Raw genomic sequence first — 8355 nt, 5'->3', positions numbered from 1 at the left:
CTCGAACATTGCTTCATTGATCATTTGCTACCATCGTTTAATTTTTTTCTATTTTATTTTTTCAACTACCGTAACATTTTTCACAGCCAGACTGTTCAGAGTCAAGTGTACCGATTCTTTGTTTATTTATTATAGTTGTGCTCACCGTAAATACTATTTTATTCAAATCAAAATTTTTCGACGGCAATAACTTCGCTTTCACTGGTTGGAATTGAACCAAATTTGGTGAGGATCGTTTCTATAGACAGCCTAACAGTTTCATGGGGTGAACAGAAAATTTTCAAATTTTTTATTGTTTATTTTTATATAATAAATATAAACTTTCTTCTCCTGTAGCAAAAGCGGTTACTGGCCGGAATTGAACCAAATTTTGTGTGTAGGCTTAAGTTAGGTAACCTAAAAATTTTATCAAGTAGCCAGTACGATTTGAGAAAAAAGTCATTTTTGAAGAGCCCTAATGCACATTGTACTCAACCATAACGAATTGATACTGGTATACAATACATTATACCAGGGGCGCATAAATACGGTTCGCATCACCGTTACAGCCTGCCGCAATTAGGTTTGCATTTAAAACAAACGGTGCTTTAAAACACTGATTTGTTTAAAACATGTTTTAAACAGTGTTTCAAAAAAAGGCCTTGTAAATTTATGCTATAATTGTATAAATACTTTCCAAAAAACATGTTGTATCAGCCCACGGACAACCACCAGATAAAGCCGACGTAGCTTATATCGATATGGGAAGGTTGCAACCCTCAAAATAGTCTGTTGAACATTAATAGTAAAGATATTTCGTCAAAGGGGAGGTATATTTACCTTATATTTTCAAATGTCAATCAACTATGACGTCATAATTGAATATTCGTGACGTCATGACTTGGAAAAAACAACAATAAAAAACATGTTTTTAATTATGGACTTGTTTTAAACATGTCTGTTTTAGATTGATGTTTGTTTTAAATGAAACTCTAGCCGCAATTCTCCACTATACTTGCTCACTACGCCAAATTGTAGTGACTGTAGGTTGTTCATTCTTTTTTCAGACACAAATATTAGTGATTTTGAATTATTCTTTAGTTTTTTGTTTTCTTTGTGTGCGACATGCAGCCAGAGTTCAAAGAACCTGCATGATCACAACTTGATAGACCACATATGTGTCACTGACTTCAACCGCCTTTGAAATACATTGAATACTGTTTTGGTTTTGTGTACGCTTCGAACGATTATTCCTTGTATAGGTGGATAAACACGCGTTTAATGTATCGATTCTGGAATCCGGCCCGCCAAGTAGGCCTACTTCATTTCCCCATATCCAGCCCGCCGACTGGAGATGTTGCCCGCCCCTGGTGTGTGGCCTATCGACTCAACATTCAACGATCGTATCAAAAATATGACGTCGCCAGCAGTGGTGGCCCTACGAACGGGGGGGGGGGGGCTGGGCGAGACTTACCGGTCCCCCTATAAGTATCTAACCGTAACTTCTGGGGGGCCAAGCCCCCCAGACCCCCTTTCGCATCTGGTTCACCGCGTCATGGTTTGGTCGGGTGCTGGATTCGGCCATATCTGTTATTGCATGTGTGCAAGGATAGACTACATCAAAACTAAGTAATTCTACCCCATGCAGAGACGTGATGATTATCGGGATACGGGATTTTTCTAACAATGCAGAGATTTGATGATGATCTGTACGGAAGCATATTCTTGCTTGGTACACGGATTTCCATGTTTATTCGCTATTATCCTTGATAAATGCGCATAAAAAATAGGGGGGGGGGGGCTTCGACCAGGGGGGCCCCGGACGACCACCTACCTCGCCCACCCCAAAAGCCACCACTGGTCGCCAGCATGGAATGTCGAATACGAGAGCGTTCTATGTAGCCTACTCTATTTTCAGATGGTACACGAACTCTTTCTGTTGACACAGACTTGGCTGGTGTATTTTGATAAAAGTTGACTTCACGGCACACAAATGAAAGTGTGAACAATGCGATATACAAGACACACAATGCGATGTAATGAACAGATAGGTGGATGCAGAACGACCATTTGCGGTCTCGGGACTGGCACCCACCTCGGCCTAACACAGGGATATCTAAAACTAGATATCTATGGGCCTAACCGTTGATATCATCGTTGGCCGCCAATTTCCAGCGCTAAAAATGCCAAACACGTTGGTGTTTTACTGGATTCGGACATATGTCTTTTTTGTGGTGTATTGAACTGATAAAATTGGTAATAAAGCAATGATGATGATGAAAAAGAGTCACACAATCACTCAAACCAGAACTATCGAAGGTACATGGTCTCTTCATGTTCCACCGCCTTATAGTTACTCTCTGGCGGTTAGGGTTCTGTTGATACTCTTAAACACTCTATTCCTATCAAAGTTACAATACGGAATTTTTGCTGGGGTGCTGACTGCAAGAATACGATTGACTTAAATGAGCCCGCCTAATCGTAAGACGATTAAGGGTGGGTTTCAAATAGTCGACTTAGGCCCGTCGTCGGGCTTAAGCTATACCCCTTAGGCTGAAGTCGGTTTCAAAACTGTGACTTGAGGGGATTTCCCCTCCAGCGTGCGCTTTGTTAAGACAGATATCCAAGCCAGCTAGGGGGTAGGCTGAAGTCAACAGTGCTGATAACTGCTGTGCTGTTTGTTGAAGGATACTGGCCGTTCTTCTGATGTATAGCTTGGCAAATCAGATTAGATCATTTTATATTGATGTCAGGCAGTTTGGAACAATGTTTATATCACAAACGTGACAAGTTGGTATCATATACCGTTATAGTGGGATTTACAGTGGAATGCTGCAGGGGTCTTCGTATACTGAACGGATTTCAATTCAAATGGATAGCCAGAGCCCTGAGGCACACAGGACACATCAGCACTTCTTCCATAACCGCACCATATAGTATCGTTGACGTTTTGACAGTTTGGCTTTGCTGTGGTTATAGCCAAAAAGTGAACACATGACGCATCACCAGAAAATGGAAAATATGTATCATGCTCATTTTGTTGAGCCTAATCAATGTTGCACCACTTGCACGCAACTGTGATTGATTGCAGGGTTCCCCTCAATATCCATTTTCGCTCCACCCCTATGAGCATTGTCATAAATATGTTTAACTGCTACTTTCTAGAAATAGTGCCGACTACCTGGAACTTTGATCAATATGTGTCTATTCAACCAGCATTGTATTGATATTCCGTTCACTGCACGCGCACCGAATTTCAGCATACTGGATAAAGATCCAGAAGTTTCGGAAAGAAAAATGACATGACTTTGCATGAAGTTGTTAGTGAATTGCTATAGATGTGAAGCAATGTTCCCTCTAATTTTTGACAAGTCTGTGCGTACACTCAAGAACTCACTACGCAGACCCTCGGAAAACAGTGCGTAACGACTAAAAAAGGGTCATGACTTCAGATTTTCTGTGTGCATAAACCGTGTCAGCACTGCGCATTTGCGCATGTATGCAGCTTAAAGGGGCCATTGATGTGAAGTGATATATGCCAATAATATTCAAAGTGCAGTAAATGCTAACGCTTCAGTAATCCAAATGTTTTGAGATATATGTCAATTCAACATTGATTTTCACAGATTTGCTACCCAGTCATAGTATCGACATAGCAGCATGATCAGTCCATGTAAAAATTATTATATAGCTGTGCAATGTGCCACCAGAGTGAGCTGCAGGCTGTGAAACAAATGATAGCACCATTCTTTTGGAACACAGAGAAAATCAAACGAGCAGTGATGTGCCAAGCCATCAAATAGGTATTTATCTATCTATCCGTATATGTGAGTGTGAATGCGCATACCAATATCCAGTTCCTTTTATATTAAGGTTTTTCTGAAAGCACTTTGCTCGAGCTTTATCCAGTTCCTCGCACCATGATACCAACACTGGGCTGTAAGTATGTCATTTCCATTCATATTTATTCCATGCTTGATAAGTTGTTTTGTGATAGATGCTGACCCATCTGATGTGCCAACTTATGGAGTAGCAGTTGGGAGCTGCATCTGCTAGTTGTTTGGGCAACATTTCCAACCAGATCAAGGTAAGTTTGCATTCATTACTAGGCCATCAATTGTCTGTTTGTTATCTCATTATTATTGCTATTAATTATTATCTCATTATTATTGCTATTAATTATTATCTCATTATTATTGCTATTAACATTCGTATAGTTTGCTGATGCTATGTATTACAATAGACTATTGAGTTTTGTATGGATAGCAACAGTATAAAATTTGAAAAATTCGTTCGAAATTTATTAGTTATATCTCTACCAACAGCTCACCGAAGTCCAGGCCCGAAGTCAACTATGAAGCAGCGAAGATTTGAAAATCAGTGATAAAGCAGAAGAGAATGAAACAAGTTGAGCATGGTCTCAACGTTAATAATTTAGAAGATGCTGAACAACATTAATTTGACGCTAGTCGAATCTAAAGTCAAAACATGTCTTTTGTACATTTGATTCAATTTTGTTCAGCCGTTCATGTTCGCCTGCTCCAGTTTTCCAAGCCCCTTGCAATAACTTCGCTATCTTGTGTCCAAATTTATGAACTTTAACTTACTTAAAGCCATAATGCACATTTTACCTCATTTTAACGTGTCACAAGAAATAAAGCACGAGTATGTTTTGGAATGTAATCAAATGTATTGTAAAAATCTCTAGATCATGCGTTGTCGTGCAGATTTCTCTGTAGGAGTCGATACTGTGGGAGTGCGGTCAACGCTTCCAGTTGCAGTATGTCATCAAATTCAGCTCCGTCTGCCTTGTCAGCATTGCTATGATTGTAAAGGCAGAAGCAGGCTATTGTCATATCGATATTCTGAGGTTCTTCCATGAATATAGCCAATGCGCGAGATATTTTCTTCAACACAAAGCACTGCGCTCTGCCAGAGGGTAACAATATGCATGAAAACAATAGTGACTTTTTTCGGTCAAAGTTCTTGGGCATAATAGTGGCGTGAGTAATAAGTCCTCAGTGGATATTCAGCATCTCCAAGAGCATAATCCTCATCAATTAATATGCCAAAATGCTGGGCAGTTGTGTCTTCAAAAATCGGTATCACAGCCGCACTATTTCTTCGAATACTTTGCGATAACGTGCTGATCATTTGCCAGATACTTCCTCGGGTTCCGTTCTGATCATCCATCCGTAAATTTCAACAACTCAAGCAATTCCGTATTCCTTCACTGCATCGCTACCATACTATACGACATCAGCAAGCAACTCAAAACAATAACAACTGGCCTCGGTTCCGTGTTGAACTCGCTACAGCGACGAAGTAGACAGTAATTACTCGCAACTAACGGACTTGGCCGAGCGCGGCGTCAAATTGACATTTGAAACCGAATTAAGACCGCCGACGTCTGGCGTCTTGAGCAAGTCAATCACTGGCCTTAAGCCAGGTCTAAATTAAGACAACTTTTTGAAACCCACCCTAAGAGTTTGGCATTTGTGGCAAATTAAATAAAAAACTGTAACATTTAGAAATGCCTCGGGACCCACCGGAAATAGCATCGCGACGCACCGGTTGGGAAGCTCTGACGTTGTGTCATCAAAAAATCGCGTCTCGATTTGAGTCAAGACCAATGTTTTGCGCAAACTCAACAACTCACTCCGCGGTGTAACTGACGGCTGTGTCGTGCCTGGAGCAATATAGGTATAGCTGAACTGGCGACTGGCTGTCTTTAGGTTGGCGATTTCTTAACCCACAGTTTCACTCGGTACGGATGTATTGCAGCAGAGATAGGTACGTCACGTAGCGTAGTAAAATGAGTCTAAAGATATTCGAAAGAGATTCGGGTGTTTATACCCGATCGATACGAAAAAAGGGTGTTGTGGTTTGCGTGAAAAAGGGTAGACTTGCGCAATGCGCGACAGGATAGCGAAGCTTTCGCAATGTGCAAGGGGTAATTAATATTGCGTAATACGCAAAAGGATTATAAATGGTAATTAAGCAATACGCGACAATAGATTACGAAGCCATGATATTGTGCAATTGTATGTGGGTCACGTGGTAATACCAGTACTACAAACACAGTATAGTTCCCTCGTAACAGATACCTGGCGTTACCTAGGGACATTACGTTGAGGACCAGCGGTCTGCTACAGCGGTCCCTTGGACGAGAGTGCGTAACAAAGGGTTGCCACGACTGGACTCCCGGTTTACCCGCATTTTCCCGGTGATGGGTATGCTGGTGTTGACTAAAAAAAGGTCATCGCTAGGGTTGTGTTTAAAACAAAAATCAATTTAAAACACACATGTTTAAAACATGGCCCTTGTTTAAAACATGTTTTTTATTGTTTTTTTTTACCCATGATATCCTAATGATGACGAATACCTTCTAAAATGACGATACAGTGATTACTGCGACTGCACAAGTGCACAGCATGGAATGCTCGAAGAAAATTCTTGTATTCAACGAATATTTTATTGAAAAAAATCACTGAGTGGCTTCCACGGCACACTGAGCAGCATAGAGCAACAACTGCTTTACTTTTACGACATCATCGTCAATATTGTCCATAAATAAGTCATCCTGCATCATAGACGGAGTTATAAAATCGTCCCGCCCTTCAAGTCGACTGAATATACCATTTACACGACTCAAAAGAGCCGTAGGGTATGTATCATCATCGTCAGTTTCGCTGGGTACTTCCTCGGCTTCGCTGATTTCATCGATAACCTTCTCAGATTCTTCTTCCTCCGCAAGTTTTCTATTAAACTTCCTTAATAAGTCTTTCGATTTCTGACAGTCAGACTTTCCAAGCGAATGGTGACTTTTAATCTTCAGAATCATTTCTAGACTTCCGCAACTTAGCCTATTTCTTGACTTGGTAACGGTGGCAGCTGCTGCTGACCATAGTCGTTCACACGAGGCCACATGAGGTGAGCATGATAGTAAGGTCTTGGCTAACATAGAAATGTCCGGTGCATCCTCATGTACGTCACTCCAAAATATCATGGGATTTGCTATAATGCAGGGTGCCCAAACTGAGCTGTCTCCATGAAAGACACCTGTTTTCATATCATAGGCCATCCATTGCTTGGCAAATTCGTGAGAAGTCGATCGCAAAGGATACAAATCCTTGAATAGCTGAAGCGCAAGGTCTCTTATCTTTCGCCTCACTGACTGATTTAAGCCGCATCCCCGCGCTCTTGGATCCAAAATCCACGACACGAATTGGTGCGGCTCAATGTAATTGGCTGTCCTTCGTTTCATTTTGTCAAGCAATGAATCCTTCTCATTGGACTGTAAAAACGCACTGGATGATATACAACTCTTCAACCAAGTCCAACTTGTCAAAATGAGCCCTGCGAAGTGCGGATGCATAATCCATTTCCGACAGGCCCGTGATTACGCAGTATGGTTTGAGCAGTTTGTATATTTCTTGTGTGTTTCGCCAGAACGATACATCATTAATTATTGATTTCACACAGGTGGCGCTTTTACTTTGTAAGTACGGCTTTCCTCGGTCCTCAACAAACAAAACTTGAATTGCGGTTTGTATGTTGAGAACATGTTCCAGCGAGGTCGCAAAGGAGTACCACCTTGACTCGGTAGGCAGCCACATCGGGATGGTTTCTCTTCTTCTGAGTATTTTAAATTCTGGCTGTATCGAGAGACGGAATTTTTGGAAATGTTCATTTTCCAAAAAATTCCACGGAACATTACCGCTTATCACTGCAAGAACTAAGTGCTCGTAAGCAGAATTAGAAGCTGCCTGATTAAAAGCACCCCTGTAAAACTGATGCAATACTGTTTGACTACTGCTGCTGCTCCCGACACTCGAGCTGCGTTCACTTTCAGCGTCCTTTTCCAATTGCACTGGACGAGCGAATTTGCACTTGCTGCTAACAGGGGTCCTGTTACACTCCTGAGTATGCTTCAACATCCGCGATATTTGTCCTTCAACTTCCTTGGTACAATAATTGCACTTAGCCTTCTTTCGTACCTGTACACTCGAAGAGCTTGTACAAACTTCTTGATATAAACTCCAGAGAGCATGCTTTCTCCGTCCGGTCCGCATAACATGTACTGGTTGCAGCGAAACAATATCCAGTATATTCACACAACAGAGAAACACAGCCAGACCTGTTCATTTGTGTTCGTTAAATGTTGGCCGTCGGACCATTGTCAAGACTCAAGAGCGTGACAATATCGCTTTTAATTTTACTATTATGAAACAATGGAAGTCGGCGACGATCATGTTTACACCGACCGAAGTATTTATTCGGCCTATCTATCGGTCTACCTCATCATGCAGAATTTTTTTGGACTAGAGCCATCATCATCAAAAGATCCAATCGGTTCAAGTGATACATAGCCTG

The 8355-nt window shown here is 41.3% G+C and overlaps 1 long non-coding RNA gene across 2 annotated transcripts; it reads left to right on the top strand.

Moving 5' to 3' along the window:
* Positions 1 to 2927: 2927 nt before the first annotated feature.
* LOC145450780 (uncharacterized) lies at positions 2928 to 4967 on the top strand. 2 transcript variants are annotated; one of them, XR_013918586.1, is made up of 4 exons: positions 2928 to 3782; positions 3853 to 3918; positions 3977 to 4066; positions 4305 to 4967. It is a non-coding gene; the product is annotated as an uncharacterized LOC145450780 (long non-coding RNA). The 2 variants fall into 2 exon arrangements; XR_013918585.1 differs by having other exon boundaries at positions 2928 to 3918.
* Positions 4968 to 8355: the final 3388 nt, after the last annotated feature.

The sequence above is a fragment of the Botryllus schlosseri genome, chromosome 11 (assembly GCF_051294905.1).
Source record: "Botryllus schlosseri isolate E-star chromosome 11, Bs_hap1, whole genome shotgun sequence".
Classification (NCBI taxonomy): domain Eukaryota; kingdom Metazoa; phylum Chordata; class Ascidiacea; order Stolidobranchia; family Styelidae; genus Botryllus; species Botryllus schlosseri.
The sequence above is the reverse complement of the archived record's forward strand: the minus strand, read 5'-3'. Positions and strand labels throughout refer to the sequence as shown.